Consider the following 17,699-nt stretch of genomic DNA (forward strand, 5'->3'; position numbering starts at 1 on the left):
GAGCTACTGGGTATCCCTCTCTTTGAAGGCCAGCCAGTCATTCTGTACCTATGAAGCTACAGGGACAGCTCTGAGAGTCACCCCACTCAGTACTGAGTGTTTGAGACACCAACGGAGAGGGTGCCATGCCACTCATGAAGAAGGACTCCGGCAACTCGGGCCCCGGCCTCAGGGCCCATTTCAATCCCTGCAGCCAGTCCTAGGGCATTCCCAGCCCTGTGCAGCTCCTCACAATGCAGTCTTAACTTGTTTTTAGTCTCATTTTCTGATTCAACATCCCTGCACAATACTCAGTCCTTCTTCTCTTTCCAAAAGGGTTCAGCAAAGCAATGTGTGGTTATGTTGGGGCCAAAATTCTTCCATCTCAAGCTCACTCAGTTCAAGACCTACCTCTCCAAGTTCCACTGAGGTTCACTGAGCTCCCTCTCCATTTTGCTGAGTTAATCATTTTTTCCATGAATTGTGACTCTACTGCACTATTTCACCAGTAGCCTAAAAGAGAACTAAAGTATAATAAAAATTCCAGCAGATCTCCAATTTGTCACTTGCAAAGCCTTGGTCAAGTCGGACAATTAGAAGGTCAATTTATAAAAGTACATGACAATAATAATACTGATGGTCACTGGCACTCACTGACACTTACTATGTTTCCAGTATTAACACTAAGCCCTTTACTTGCATCTTCTCACCTAACCCTTCCACTGCCTGATGAAAAAAGCCCTACTATACTCCTGTAGCATGGAGCCCAGGCCTGCAAGCTGAGGCAGTTGCATACTGAAGTTGAGATTAAAACCATTCTCCATTTCCACACATGACAGCAATTCCTACCTGTCCCCCAACACCTGCTTTTCCAACTGCTTGCACTCCTTTCTTTCTACCTTCTAAGTAACTCAGATCGTAGCCTTCAGAGCCTGGCTCAGGGCTGGGGCTGGCTCAATGGTGGAGCACTTACTTGCCTAGTATGCACAAGACCCTGGGTTTGATCTTGAGCACAACCACCCCCAGCTCAAGGGGGAAAAAAAACAAAACACAAATCACTATAGATGGGCTTCCCAGATGCAGGATCAGCCACAGTTCATCCCTGTACCCCCAGGGCCTGTTGAATTGCGTCCGATTAGACTGAACAAGGCTCGGACAGGCACTCATCCACTCAGGTTAATATACGCCTGGTCCACGATGGTCTTGCCTTGCTAAGGACATGCAATTAAGTCAGAGCAATGAGAAGCTGCTCTGGCATTTACCTAGTGCTTCCTTGCCAGACTCACCTACAGACCCTGAGAAAGAGGGGAGGAGGGATGAGAAGGGAAAGTCCAGGGCTCCCAGTGCTCTCCTGACAGACGGAAAGAGTCTAGGGCGTGAACTGCAGGGAGGCCAGCTTAGGCAACAGAGGTTCTCCCCCAGTATTTTGCCAAGGCAACATTAATCTCTTCCTATTTCTGGCCTGGGTTATAGAACTCTAAAATTCATAGAAAGGTCCTCAGTCAAGTCATTCTTTGCTAACTCTAACATAATCCTTTAGGAAAGAAGTTAAATAAATGAGGCACTAGCAAGCATTCTACTCTGAGACCATACTTATTAACACGACCAATAATAACAACTTTCACCCAGTGCTTACCCTGACCAGACCTGAGTTAAGTTCTTTACATGCACAGTCTTGTTTAGCCATCACCGCAGCCCTGTGTAGAACACTTGTAAGAAAATGGAGGTCGATGGCAGATAAATGGCTTGCCCTAGGTCACTATCAAATGGCTTACAGTAAAGGCAGTAGCTAGTGGGGTAAATGTGATTTTTATTAATAATGCATGCAGAAATTTTTACTTTTCCACCCTTGCTCTTTAAATATTCTTTCCAAAAGGCAGGCTGGGCAGATCTAAAAGATCTTTGAAAGATCCAGGGCAAATCCTTCCTCTTCTAATAAGCCATTCTAAATATTACTTGTGATAGAGTTTCCAATATCCACATTCACCTATACCCACATTCTCTCTCTCCTCGAGCATACCATTTGACTAAATTTCCCAATAATCACTGCAATAAGGCTCGATGCATGATCAAGTCCTAAAGTGTGAACTGAAGTGCTGGTGCTGCTTCAGGGCCAGCCCCGCAGCCTGAGCTGATCTTCAGTCTCTCATACCCTCTGCTGGTCAAATGCAGAGAGCTCCAAGCACCCGGGGGAAGGAGCCAGAGAATTTCACTCCTGAACAACTGAGGGAAACCAAGAGCCTCTTTGCCAACCCACACTGAGCTGTGGCTGGAGCGAGAAATAAAAATGTTTTGTTAAGTTGTTGAGATTTCAGGTAGCTACAGCAGTAGGCCTACACTATATTATTATTATTGCTATTATTATTGTTATTATTACTGTTGTTACAATCTTCATTACCAACAGCAATAGCTATAATGTATTGAAGGCGTGCCAACTATTAGGAAATATATTTAGCTTTATGTACTTTATCTCGTTCAGTTCTATGAGGTAGGATATTATCTGTATTTGACAGGTGACAGAAATCAAGAGTCAGAGATCAAGAATTTTCTTTCCTCTAAACATATATAGCATTTGTAATCTAAAAGGTTTATTGTGTAATTAATGCAATACCCATTAAACATTTTGCATTGATGGGCTAGGTAGTTTTCACTCCTATAATTGGTTGATTTTCATGAGTCAATAACTTATTTCATACAGATAAAAAGCTAAGAGAAAGAGGGGTGGGTCTTACAACTGTATATTTCATACCACTACACACACTGCTTCATAAATATATATATGATGTATGTATATATTAGTTAAGAGACATAAGTATATTCTTTAAATTTTCTAATATATGTGCATACATATTACATGTATATATGGATACATATATACATACATAGTTGGGAAGCAAGAGGCCAGTCACAATGACCAATAAAACTTTTTGTTGTTGCTGACTGAAAACTTGCTTTAAATCTTTGGGGGGAATCTATCATTTAATGAACACAATTAATGCAATTTTTCAATATTGTAATTACATTTGCACATGCACATGAATCCTCAGCCCAGTGTTGGCATATAGTTGATGGTCAGTATGATCATTTCCTGTCTACTTCTCAATAGCTATTTCAAGTATAATAATGCTGCTTGAAGAAGACACAGGAGATCAAGAGAAAAATGTTGAGCCAGTAAATATATCATGATTTCAACGATAAGGAATAGTTTCCTGCCAGGTGTGTAATCCCAACCACCCAGGAGACTGAGGCAGAAGGATAGCAAGTTCCAGACCAGCCTGGACAATTTAATGAGACCTTGTCTCAAAAAATAAAAAAGGGTTGGGAGTGTAGCTCAGTGGTAGAGTGTTTGCCTAGCTTAACATGTAGGAAGCCTGGGTTTAATTTTTGGTATTGACACATATACACACCCAAATAGTTTCCTAGCTGACAGAAAGACTAAATGTTGGAAGTCACAGCCATTGCCAGTTACAGAACTATCCCATTCATAAAAGTCTGTCCTGACAACCTGCAAGAACGTGACTTCTGGACAAGGTGAAGAGCCAGAGCTTACACTTTCACCTTCACTGCTACTGAGCTGCAGTGCGGCCCCTGGAAACTCAACTTCTACCTGCTTAAGTTCTATCAGTCTGGCCACGTGGTATCATTATTTGTAGGTGAACACTAATGTGCCATCCAACAGATCCTAGATTATCTTCTGTATTTCATTAGATGACAGACTGACATCTGAGGAAGATCTGTTTCCTCTGAGGAAGTTTGTTCCTGGCTCTCTCCTAACCACGGAATTCATTTCCCACTTAAGACATTCCAAGAATTTTATTAACATGATGAAGACACTGGATTTCACATGGTGACATTTCACACTAATCACATACTGCAATGCTATGACACAGTCTTTACATTATCCAATTAATGTAAATATTTTAGTCACTATTCATTTAAATATATGTTCCAAAAAGTCTCTCTCCTCTGAAGTTCTTTCAAAATGAAATGGCACAGAAATGTGATCATTTTTCATTTGGTATAATTAAAGTACACATTTGGATGTTTTATTCCTGCCCATTGATCAATTGTAATATTTACTTTGTTAATGAGAAAGCCTTTTCTGGGTAATTTTCCATTTAACTTTAGGATACCACCCTTAAGAGCAGAAATAAGGTTAATGCCATAATCAGCTATTTTGCTGGCACATCTGATTTTAGCAGCTGCTCAAATATGTTCATACAGAGTTTAGAACACCTAAGCTAGAAAAATACAGTTTGAAAATTAGTCAACCAAACTCTGGATGACAATTTTTCAAAAACGAATATGTTTAAAGTGTTTATCATAAACATTCTTTTAAAAATAAAATTGTTTTTTTAAAAAAAATATTTATTTATTTTTTAGGTATAGATGGACACAACACAATGCCTTTATTTTTATGTGGTGCTGAGGATCGAACCCAGGTCCCGCCCGTGCTAGGCGAGCACTCCACTGGGGAGCCACAATCCCGGCCCCAAAAATAAAATTCTTTTAAAAATGCTGAGTAAAGGGCTAGGGTTGTGGCTCAACGGTAGAGCGCTCGTGTAGCATGTGCAAGACCCTGAGTTCGATCCTCAGCACCACATAAAAATAAACAAAATAAAGGTATTGTGTCTAACTACCACTAAAAAAATAAACATTTTTTTAAAAATGCTGTGATAAAAAAGCAATCTCCAATGGTCTCATTTATGTAACATTCCCCGAATGACAAAATTAAAAAGTTGAAGAATAGATTAGTGGATGCCAGGAGGCAGGGATTTGAGGGTAACAGAAATGAACATAGCCATAAAAAGGTAACACAGGGGACATTTCTTTAGTGATGAAATAGTCCTGTATCTTTTTTTTTTTTTTTTTTTTTTTTTTGGTATCAGGGATTAAACTCAGGGGCACTTGACCCCTGAGCCACATCCCCAGCCCTATTTTGTATTTTATTTTTCACAGAGTTGCTTAGCGCCTCACTTTTGCTGAGGCTGGCTTTGAACTCACGATCCTCCTGACTCAGCCTCTGGAGCTGCTGGGATTACAGGAGTGTACCACCCAGCCCGGCTTAGTTCTGTATCTTGTTTGTGGTAGTGGTAACATGAAAATACCCAAGTGATAAAATGCCAGAAATACAAATACATTTTATACCAATGCCAATGTCCTGGTTTCAATACTGTATATAGTCAGATAAGAAAGGAGAAAATAAGTGAAGAGTAACCAGGACCTCTTGAACTATCTTTGCAACTTACTAACAATCTATAATTATCTCGAAATTAAAAAAGTACAAATAGCTAAGAGTATGTTTACAGAATAATTCATTCAATCATAAGATTAAATAATAGCCAAGCCAACTTAAAACATTTTATCATCTGACTTTCCAATTGTTCCTGAATGAACTACAAATTATTTTGATAGAGGTGGGAAATTTTAGAGTTGATTTGCTCTCAAGATGCTTACTCTTCCTGACAAGGTCAGTAACATGGAACATTCTAGCAGTCAATATCTGGATGTCTTACAAAGGAGCAGGGAGCATACAGTATGTGAAAAATAAAGACATGAATTTAAAGACTTCTTACATCTTTAAAGTCTATAAGAAAGCATACTTTAAACATGATTTAAAAAAAACATAATTTGTGGTTTCTGTATGCTAATCAAGATGTCACTGAGCATATGATAATACGTAATTTGCAAAATACATTATTAGACTTATGTGATTACCAAACAGTAGATTTTGTATACATATACATGGCAATAGTTTCTATAATTCAAGCATCTCTCTGGCTAAATTAATATAAATTGCTGTAGTATGTCAATAATAAATAAGAGACAAAAAGAATTCCAGAAGCTGGTAGTTGCACATCTAACAAAGCCAGTTTAAGTTATTTTTACTAGGGTTTTAGACAGAGACCTTTTTGTCATGGATTGAAACGTAACATTCCGGGACTATATCACAAACATGATCCTCTGATCCTGAATCTCACACCTAAGCGGGCTCAACACCGGTTCATTGCCACTGAATCTAAAGTGAGGTTGGCAGCACTTCCTAAATACCTTCCTGTTCGCTCCTCTCTACAGTGATGCAATTTGACCTACATTTGCAGTGCCCATTGAAACTTCATGGGAGGGGGAAGAGGAGAGTTTTTCATTTCTCCTATCCTCTGATTAACTAGGACAGCAAATGCCACTCAAGGGACTGCTACTGGGCAAAAAAGCAAAGGGGGGAAAAAGTCATGCCAGTAGGAAATTCCACAGGAGGACATTTAGAAATCCTGCATTCTCTGATTCTGCAAACAAACTCTCACGGCTTTATAAGAAGACAGTGAGGAAGAATTGCCCCACTTTACACCACAATCAGCCCAGAACACCAACAGCTATTTTATTTACTTAGCAAGGCTCTTAGCAAGATGAAAATTAAACTTGAACTATAGACTCTTTTCCTTGTCATATTCTTTTTTAAAAATAAGCCTAATTTTAGGATCATTTTAAATTTATGAAGTTGCAAAGATTATATTGAGGGTTCTATAAACCCCATATCCAGTTCCCCTATTATTAACTTATTATATAAGTATACAAACATTTGTCACAGCTAATAAACTATTGCTGACATGTAAATATTTTCCTCCAGCTTTGTTAAGGCTGAAGTGACAAATAAAAATTATATATATTTATGGTTTAAACATGATGTCTTGATACTTGCATATATTTTGAAATGATTAAAACCAAGCTAATTACCATATCCATCGCCTCACATACTTTTGGTGAGATCATTTAAGATTTACTCTCTTGGCCAGGCGCAGTGGCACATGCCTGTAATCCTAGCAGCTTAGGAGGCTGAGAGAGAAAGATTGCAAGTTCAAAAGCCAACCTCAGCAACTCAGCAAGACCCTGTCTCTAAATAAAATACAAAAAAAAAAAAAAGGGCTGAGGATGTTGGGTGCAGTGGCACATACCTGTAATCCCAGCAGCTCAGGAAGCTGAGGCAGAAGGGTTGTGAGTTCAAAGCCAGCCTCAGCAATAGTGAGGCACTAAGCAACTCAGTGGGACCCTGTCTCTAAATAAAATACAAAATAGGGCTGGGGATGGGGCTCAGTGGTTGAGCGGCCCTGAGTTCAATCCCTGGTACAAAACAAAAACAAAAACAACAAAAAAGAATTTTTTCTCTTAGCAATTTTCAAATATATATTATAATTAATTATAGTCAGTATGCTAGGCAATAGATCCCCCAAACTCATTCAGTCTCACTGAAACTTGTACTTTTAAGCCAACACCTCCCCAATTCCCCTTGTCCCTGGAATTGCCATTTCACTGTTTCTATTAGTTAATTTAGATTTCACATACAAATGAGACCATGCAATATCTGTTTTCCTGTGCATAACTCACACTCAGGAGGTATACTGATGACATTATTTCTATGTCTAATTTCTGGGGGAACTTCCATACCTTTTTTTGTAATGGTTGTACCAATTTACATTCCTACAGAAATGTAAAAGGGTTCCTTCCCTCTTCTGCATATCCTCAACAACATTTGTTATTTTTTGCCTTTTTGGTAACAGACATTCTTACAGATGTGAAGTAATATTTCATTGTGGCTTTAATTTGCATTTCCCTGATGATTAATGACAGTAAGCTTTTTTTTTTTTTTCCTTTTTCAATATAGCTATCAGCCATTTGTATTGTCTATTCAGGCCCTTTCCCGTTTGTTTTTTTTTTTTTTTTTTTTGAGTATTTTGTTGTTGTTTTCTTGAAATTGTGTTGAGTTCCTTATATGCATAGATATTAATCCCTTACCAGATGTGTGGTTTGCAAATATTTTCTCCCATTCCATAGGATGCTCCTCACTCTGTTGATTGTGTCTTTTGTTGTGGACAAGCTTTTTAGTTTGATGCAATCTCATTTATCTATTTTTGCTTTTGTTACTTGTGCTTTTGGGATTATATTCAAAACATCACTGCCCAGAACAGTGCCAAAAAGCTGTCTCTTTCCACCTTCTCCATACCATACTCTTTGGAAGGAAGTCCCTAAGCACCATTCACACTTAAGGGAATAGCAGTTATGTTCCCCTCCTTGAGGGGGATTATTTACAGAAATCATTTGGAATTATTCTACATGAAAAATTTATCTATTCTTCCCCACTTGTTAATTCACTTGATCATTCATTTATATTATATGGATTTGTGGACATTTGTCTTACATAATTATTTTATATGTATTACATATTTATGTGTTTCTATTTATGTTAGTCTTTATTTTATACTATAAATGTATACTGTATATTTTATTTATATTTATTTTATATTTTGGGGTTATAATTGAATACTGTTTTTTTTTTAATTTTTTTTTTTTTTAAAGAGAGAGTGAGAGAGAGGAGAGTGAGAGAGAGGAGAGTGAGAGAGAGAGAATTTTAATTTTATTTTTTTAGTTTTCAGCGGACACAACATCTTTGTATGTGGTGCTGAGGATCGAACCCGGGCCGCACGCATGCCAGGCGAGCGCACTACCGCTTGAGCCACATCCCCAGCCCTGAATACTGTTTTTTAGTTGCTCATATGGTTCTAGCTTTGACCACAGTAAGTTTTTTCAGTTAGCTCCTATGTCCCTTTGACATATTTCATCATTGTGTAGGGTATGGTGGGGGGACAAGGGGTTTTGTGTGTCATTAGCATTTTCTTGCCTTCTGGCACTGAAAACACCCTGGATTCATCTTCTGTAATCCCTGTCCCATTCATACAACCAAGTCTGTCTGTTACCTTTCATTGGAGAACAGTGCTTAGGCACTGGGTTTTTAATGTTTGACACTTTAAAATTCCAAATGAATCACTTCTATAGTAAATAACACAATTACCTTTAAGTATCTTAATTCTGTGGCATAATCTAATAAATCATGAAGAGATTGCCAAGTAATAAAGCTACCATCTGATTGGCTACCTTTCAGATTTAATCTGGCAAATAAATGCCATATGAAGCTCTCTTAGGGCGGGGGGAGGGGCGCGGGGACAGACTTTTTGTTTTCTTTTTCTTTCTTCTTCTTTTTTTTTTTTTTTTTGATTGAACCCAGAGATGTGTAACCACTGAGCCACATCCCCAGAGGTTTTTTGTATTTTATTTAGAGACAGGGTCTCACTGAGTTGCTTGGGGACTTGTAAGTTGCTAAGGCTGGCTTTGAACTTGCCATCCTAGTGCCTCAACCTTCCAAGCCACTGGGATTACAGGCCTGCACCAGTGTGCCCGGCCTTGTTTTTAGTTTTCTGCTGTTGGGGAAGAGAGAGGAAATCTCAAATTAAATGGTGCTGGCTTGGTATTGTAGGATATAAGGTAACCTTCTTTCTCTGCCTATTACCATTAAATAGCATTATCTTTTTGTCAACACTTAATTATCTGAGCTACAGGAAAACACAAATATTAGTCAGATCTTGCTTTGAAACACATACACCTTCCTATTTAGGTTTGCATATTTTAATGTCAAAAGTAGTTTTTATTGAGAATAAACTAATCAGTCGAATACATAGACAAGGGCCTGGAGCTTCTTAGCTAGTGGGGGCTTCTGCAGGTATCCAGAGATAACTAAATTGTGCAAATTGGAGTTATTACCATGCAACACACACTGAGCACTTCTTCACTTCTTCACCTCAAACTCCAACCACTAGTCTGTGTTAAATGGTCTATGCTAATAAAATGCTTAGTAACTTTAGATTTCTTTATTTTTTATTTTTTTAAATAATGGAATAAAAGGCTGAGAAGCCAGGATCTAATACTGCTTTTACGTATCTTTTTCCTCACGCCCAATCTGATTAAGATTTATATCTTCAACAAGTGTTTATTGAGCCTCTACTAAGTATCTAGTGACACACTATCTCTGGTGCTTTCAATTAATCCAGTAATTAGAAAACGATCAAGGGTTCAGTTCCCATTTTCCCCATGCAGCAGAGCTGCTGAGGTTGATAGGAGATGAGTCAAGCCTTTACAATGCTGAGGGCACAAATAGTTTGGAGAAGCATATGGTTGAGAGCTCAGGTCTACAGCTGTCTGGTAACATCGTAGAAGAGACCATGACTTCCTTTAGAAGAGACCATGACTTCCTTATCTGTAAAACAGATATGCTTGAACCTACTTCTCAGGGAGAACACACAGAAAGAACAGTCCTTGTGCACACAACATACTCACTTATGTTCACGTTATATATTTCACACGTAGGAAACACTAGCACTGTCCCACCAAAGTACTCCTTGCCTTCTTCACTGCCAGTTTTACTATCTTTATACATCCTAAAATCATGACCTTTAACAAAATGTTAGTTCCTAAGACCCAATTTGTTTTCAATACATAAATAATGCCTAGTCATTGGAGAGGCATGAGCTGGAATGACAGGTAATATTAATAACAGCAGCTAATATTCCCTGAAAATTTATTTTGTAGCCAGATATTGTGTAAATGTTGCCACTAATAAACCAACAAGGTAGATCTTTTATTCTTCCTAATTTCCAGATGAGAAGCTACTAGGATAAGTGACTTTTACAAGGTTGCCATCCACTTGAGCTAGGCAACCTACTCCTACAGAAAAACAACGAATTATACCAAAGAACACAATGCTGGCTTCTTTTCAAAGGCTGTCTCACTGGATGCTACAGTGGAAGGAAACCATCAGGTAAAATGTGTCCTTTGCTAGGGATGCAAAACTATGAGATGGGTTTTGGACACTTCAATCCCCAGAGATACTCTTGGGACTTCTTGCTTCAAAAATATTTTCAACATAAAAAACCTATCAGTTTCCTCATGCCATTTCACAAAAGTAGTGACTCCCTGAGCCAGGCTGCAAGGCTTGTCACTCTCTGGCTCACAGCTTAAACTTCTTAGCCTTGTGTGGTGCTCCAACTGCAAGAGCGAGGTCAGTTCTCAGCAAATTCATATGTTCTCTCGACTCAGAACATTTGCACCATAGGCTGCCTCTGGACCCAGCAAATTTCTTAGAGGTCACCTACCTCTTCCAGTAGGTGGAGTTAACCTCATATTCTGATTGCCTAAAACTCTTTAGAGTTCTCCATCCTGCATTCACATTCCTAGGCATCCATACCACCCTGCATTAAAGACCTTCTTCCTTATCAGTTTTATCCCCAGGACATTCATAAAAAGGCATGATGAAAAGCAATCTGGTTTTGGATTTAAAAGATCAGAGTTTAAATCCTGTTTTCTACTTACAAGCTGTGTGACCTCAAGCCAGTCTTTTCACCTCTCTGATGAAGTTTAATTGAGAAGCTAATTCAAGTAAAGCATGGTGCCCAGCACACACTAAGCACTCAATAACTGGAAAGTTAGCATCATTATCCCTGTTCTACAGAACATAAATGGAGACTCCAAGAAGTGACCTACTAAAGGTCATAGAACTGGTGAGTGGTAAGGGTCAGGGCTTGAAACCAGTTCTTTTTCTTTCCTCATGCAATTCTCTATTGAGCATCATGCTTGCCACTGAGGAGACAGATGTCAAACAAAGACACATGAATCCTGCTCCCTTGTTGTTGACATTCTAGTAGGAAAGGCAGCCATCAACCCTTTAAATAAATTGAAAAGGTGCTTCGAAGGAGACAGGCAGGGTGCCTGAATACACATGGATTTTAAAGCAAGTAATAAGATCACTGGATTTTGTCTGGAAGGTCAAGGAAGGCTTTTGTGAAGAGATGGCATTTAAAGCAGGACCAGGAAGCAGAAGAAGTGCAACAAGCACTCCATACAAAAGAAATCTCAAGAGAAAAGACTGGCAAGCCCAAAGACCTAAGAGCCCAGGGCATGGCTGAGGCTGAAGATGCAGGGCCAGACACCACACAGGATGCTGACAGTGCAGGGTGTCATCCGTCTTCGTCCTCGGAGCAACAGAAGGCACCAAAAGCCTGGCTGCCTTTGATGATACAGCAGGGAGGGGCTGTGACCCCAACTCCCCAGGTTAGGGCCAGTAGGTATCTTGTTATCAGCTCCACTTCTAGGGCATGGCAGCTGCAGACTTTTGATAATATTTGGGAGACATGTGAAAGAATCTCTGGGAAAGACAAACTAAACCACTCCCCCCTCATTTTAAATTCCACAGCTGATGGTTAATTTATTAAAGTTCCTATTATGCCTGATTATTAAGAGTTGGGTGAGGGCGTCTTTTCATTATTTGGTCATAAATTTCTGGAGAACAGAGTAAATACCTTATTTATCTTTCCATCTCTCAAAGCCCAATACTAATCAAAGATATGGATTAAAAAAGACCCTCTTGGGCTGGGGATGTGGCTCAAGCGGTAGCGCACTCACCTGGCATGTGCGGGGCGCTGGGTTCAATCCTCAGCACCACATAAAATAAAATAAAGATGTTGTGTCCACCGAAAACTAAAAAATTAATATTAAAAAATTCTCTCTCTCTTAAAAAAAAAAAAGATCCTCTTATGATAAGCTAAAAATCTCTTATATTTCCAAACTGGCCAAGTAAAAATCTTGCAAGACCCTTCCACTTTAAACAGATGTGAAGGAATAATATGCAAAGCCTTTCAACCAAAAAAATAGTTCCACTTCCTTTTGCACCGTAACCTTAATGATGAAACCCATTTCATCAATGTGTCATAAAAAAAATCCAAGTGTAGGATAAATTAGGATAAATCACTTGTATAGTTAATATGCATACTTTTGGGGGAAAAAAATGTTAGTTTGATTTTAACACCAAGAACAAAATGGCCCAGTAGTTCTTTCAGTGATTTTCTAATTCTTCTGAGAACTATTCAGATTCTCTTTGAATATTTAATTATGCTGATGAGAGTAAGGTAACTATTTGGGTGACTTAAAAGGTAACTTATTAAAAGATGGAATTTAAGGTTTATTTTGGAATTTTGGGAGATGAGGATGATGAATGATGAAAGAGAGATTTTAATTATGTTTCTGGGATGTAATTTTGATTCCCTTTCTAGCTTCAGACTGATTCTCTACTGTTCTGGGTTCTGCTCTGTGCCCCAAGAGGCTGACCTCCGTGCACAATATTACTGGGTCACTTGCGGGCACGTTTCCGGGAGAATCTGGTCAGTAGGAGGCAGTAAATACAATCTGAGGAGGAGGAAAGGAAGTCCGGGAGGGGAGTGCTGCCTTCCTTGTTTCCTCCCATCCTGGGCTGCTTGTTGGCAGAGGCTCCTCCAGTCCTAGAGCAGTTGTCTGACGGCCCCACCCCTCGGCTCCAGCTCTTCTCACTGAACCCCAGTAACACCACTTCTTATCTTTGCTCCTTTAAACCTAGCAATGATAATAATGGCTTCCCATTGCTGTTAGTTTCTGGGTGACAAACTCCATGTTGCCAGCACCTCTGCCCAACCCTGACAATAACAACTTCATTAAAGTCTCCTGAACCATCTGAGTTAGACTGTTGCCTGCCAAACTTAAGAATTCTAAACAGACTTGTAAAATCAGCAGTCTCCCTCTTTGCAGGTGAGCAGTTACTACAATGGTTATTCATCTTCCAAAGCAATTCCTTTGCTCCAAGTGCTACAATTAAGCTCTAAATTGCTCAGGCAGAAATGACACCTTTTAAACTGGCCAGCGCAGAGAACACTGGCGGCGCTCCTAAAAGCTGGCAGAATGGACGGACTACCACAATTCTCCAGGCAGGAGTCTGTTACATGTCAAGAATAAAACGCTTACAAAGAGATGCCACTTCCTCCTACTCCTCCTGGGTTTCCTCTCACTAAGGGCAAGGAATCAAAGCAAGCATTGTATTTTCACACCGAACACTGAGAAGTTGTATCGCAGCCTGGTGAAGCTGCCCTGTGGGCCACTTTGCTAGTTTCTCAGACCTGAGGATCTGCTTACCAACAGTGAAGGAAGACAGAGAGCAAGCCAACCATCTTGTATTACCAGCCACCTGGCCCACCAGCCTTCCTTCTATCTCCCTTTGATCCCAGGGTAAATCTTCCTTCCACACTAGGCAAAAAATGAGCAGGATGAGAAAATTTTGCTCTACAGAGCCTTGCCTGTCTCTTTAACAGTTCTGACCAGATTAGCACTTTTCTTTTCCACAGGAGAGGACAGGCATATGCTTATACCATAATCTGCTCTGAGCTCCTTCTCTGGATTTTTCTCTTACCAAGGCATATGGATTTGAGGTTAGATGTTAATTGAAATCACCTGGGAGTCTCTAAACACTCTCTCTTGCTGTCACTTGGAACAAGTAACCTGAATATTGGGACATCCCTTTGAACAAGAACTGACTTCCAGGGGGTTGATAAGAACTGATGAGGCTTATGTCTATGAGCTGCTTCAAGGACTCCACAAATGTTTCCTTCTGCATCCAGCAGGCATTCAGAGCTGACAGAGTCGCTAGGATAAAGATGCAGGCAGATGCAGACCACAGTCTACAGAAAGGAGGCTCCACTCTGTGTCAGCCAAAGCTGGCCAAAGGGTCAGAAAGGTCTCTTCTTCCCATCCTGCTGGGGAAGCCAGTTCACGGACCAGAAGGCAAGTCCTGTAGGTAGTCCAAGGGGCAGTAGGATTAACAAAATTTGGTTCACATTATATATAATTTCTGCCACTCTTTTTCCTTACTTTTAAGTTTTTTTTTGAAGGATATTTTACTGAGGAACTCTGTAAACAGCTGGGTAGATATCAATCAATGTTAACAGTGGTGGTCTTCTCTGGCTAGTAGAAGTGTAACTTTTACGTCTCAGAATCTCTGAAATTTTCTGTGAATACAGATGATTTTTATAATCAGGGAAAAATGAAGCAAAAACCTCTATAAGCATTTAGGAATTTCAGTTTTCCACAAGAACTCAATTTATACAATTCTTGAGAACTCAAAATCCAATTTCCCTTTTTTACCATTTGTATATCTTACGATTTTTTCCCCAGTAGCATCACCATGGCCACAGTTATTTAAGAAACCATTCAGGGGCTGGGAATGTGGCTTGGTGGTAAAACCCTTGCCTAGCATGCCTGAATTCCTTGGGTTCCATCCCCAGAACTACAATAAATAAATACATAAATAAGTTCACCAACTGGGAAGCTTTTAAAAAAAGAAAAAAAGAAGAAGAAAGAAGAAAACCATTCAAAATGTGAAAAATGAGAATGCTATATTGGCTATAAGGTCAATGTTTTCTGGTGTACCTTAATTGAGATAAATTTTTAAATCTTCAAGGTCCAAGTTCACTATTTTTGCATTCTGAAGTACTCCTAAAACAAAAGAACCAGAATGCAAATGTTTCTCTTTGTAAGAGCATGAGAGACCAGATCTTATGCAGTTATACAGCGGTAAGCACAGAGAAAATAGGCTGGTGTTCCACTACGAATGCGAGCCAATAAGAACTTTCCGGTTTGACACCAGAGCTATGAGAAAGAAAGCTGATGGTTGCTGGCCATTAGCTAAAGGAGCAGGCACACCAAGAGACCTGCCTTCCACCAGGCCATGGCTGCTGTTCATGATGACACCTGATTTCTCAGTTTTGCACCATTTATACTACTGAAATATCTTTTCTAGGAGCTAGCCTTTCTCATAATCTAGGGTAGCTGAACGTGTGCTATTTTCACTGTCTTGCAGTGTTGAGATATGTTAACAGGGAATCTTGGAAGCCATAAACATCTTTACTAGCTTTAGGAAGCTAGTAAATTTAAACAAGTGATTCCTTTAAAGTATCCTAATGTAAAGGCAAATGGTCTCTTTTCTAACTTCGATCTGCAAGTGCTTTATAGTTATAACTACCAGAGTAATAATAATCAACAGAGAGGGGAGTAGAGGGCACAGCGAATGGATCCTTAAATATCTCCTCTTGGAAGGGCGGTGAGCTAGGACACTGAAATGTCCTCGTGTTCAACGTTTAAAAAAAAAAAAACAAAACACCAGTGAATAAAAGTATATATTTTTCACTGTAGGACTTTACTAGCATTCTTTTCAAGATTAAGTTTAAGGTTCAAGACATTTGCAAAAACCATGAGACCAAACTAAAAATGGAAGGAAAAAAAAAAAAAAGATAGGTTTTTGACTAGTTCTGAACTGAACATAGCTAGAGGCTATAAAATACAAATTAGAAAAAGATTATTTAAAAACTAGTGTTATGTGTTTGAATGAGGTGTCTCTGTTTATAAAAGACCTAGCCAAACGAGCCACCATACATACTACCATCACAGACAAGTTTATGGTTCAGATTACAATGAAATTTTGAAAGTATAGGGGAAAGGTGACCTAATACACAACCCTACTGTTAACAGAATACTGTCTGGAGATCTTAATTAAACAAAAGTGTCAAGTATTCCTCTCAAGACCTCTTGTAGTAGTAGACCTCAATAGCAGAAAACAGAAAACAGTAAGGATCGTTTAAAAGAAGATTCCAGGGGCCTGGAGGACAAGTGACTACACCTTAAGGTGGTAATTACAACATGAGTAAGTAAAATCAGGCCAGACTGAAGGGCTCCAGGAGGTACTTCAAAACCATCTAATAACCATGGCAAGTGAGGGGGTAATCCAGCTCCTTGACTGGCTATCTGTGAGGATAAAAAGAAGCTGGGCCTCCCAAGCAAGAATAAACAAAAAGTCCATTACCAAGGTGACTACTAGATACCATCATTGCACACCTCACACACCACCACAAATGTTTATGTTCCCCCCAAATTCATTTGCTAAAATCCTAACCCCCAGGTGCTGGCATTAGAAGACGGAATATTTTGGGAGGTCATTAGTCTATGAGGACTGACTCCTCAAGAATGGGATGCATGCTCTTACACAGAATCTGCTGGACCCTTTAGCTTGAACTTCCCAGCCTCCAGAACTGTGGTGTGCAAACTACCCAATTTATGGTACAGGGCAGCCTGAACAGATTTAGACAATTGGGAACATTGTCCAAAAGAGGCCCGGCCTATCTATCTCGAATTCAGCTTAAAACCTTGAGAATCCAGAAAACAGGCTTCTGCCATAAAACAAAATTCTAGAACCACCTCAAGAAGGCATAGGAAGTCAGAACACTGGAGTTCTACTGCCAACACTCCTGTGCTGCAGATGAAATCACTTACCCTTTCTAAACCATCCTCAGCTAAAAACCAGAGAAAACATCTGCTCTTTCCTGACTTCACAGAATTAGAGTACAAAACAAAACAGAAAAAAGTACATAAAAATGCTCTGATTAAAATCACATTGCATGTGCATGGCATTTTACTATTTGAAATGTGGGTTTACCATACTTTTATAAAAGCTATATAAATGTAGGTTTTCCCTTCAGCTGATGAGTTATAGTCTAGTTTTTTTTTTTTTTTTTTTATATTAGTAAGGTTACAATGAAGGCAGCTAGAAACCAGGAGAAGACAGACAAACGCAGGGCAGTGTGGGGAAATTGAATGCAGGGACCAATTACTATGTTTATCTCACTAGTTCCTAAAGGGTTGCTATGCAATAATGGGTAAAAACATTAACTATCACTCTCTTACTAGTAAATGGTTGAATTAGAAATCAAAGATTTAAAAAAAAAAATCAGTCTTCATTTAGTATGTACAAGGTCCTGTGTTTGATATCCAACACGCGCCCCGCCTTGAAGAAAAATAAGTGAATAAATAAAAATCAGGGAAATGCATGTTTCAGAAAAGATAATTATGTAAAAAAACAGATGCATTATTGGACTTAAAGTAGTAAGCACTAATAAAGCTGAAGTGAAAATATATGGTGGATAGCCACAAGAATGCTTCTCAAACTGGAGTTTAAGAATCTTGGAGGCATATGGAGTTGGAAGAAGGGT

At 39.2% G+C, this 17,699-nt stretch overlaps 1 protein-coding gene across 11 annotated transcripts in view; it reads right to left on the reverse strand.

The window, feature by feature from the left end:
- Atxn7 (ataxin 7) overlaps positions 1–17,699 on the reverse strand; it is a 147,088-nt gene that overhangs the window by 118,584 nt on the left and 10,805 nt on the right. Inside the window, exon 1 of one of the 11 annotated variants that reach the window (XM_058582081.1) lies at positions 6,930–7,633. The exons of 9 other annotated variants lie outside the window; for them this stretch is intronic. The gene's annotated coding sequence lies outside the window, so the exon portion shown is untranslated. Of the gene's footprint in view, positions 1–390; positions 7,634–17,699 lie in introns of those variants that run through there. One more of the 11 variants, XM_058582079.1, reaches the window with a different exon arrangement.

Source organism: Marmota monax, unplaced genomic scaffold (genome assembly GCF_021218885.2).
Source record: "Marmota monax isolate L192 unplaced genomic scaffold, Marmota_monax_Labrador192_F-V1.1 WCK01_AAM20220418_F8-fsc00042, whole genome shotgun sequence".
Taxonomy (NCBI): Eukaryota; Metazoa; Chordata; class Mammalia; order Rodentia; family Sciuridae; genus Marmota; species Marmota monax.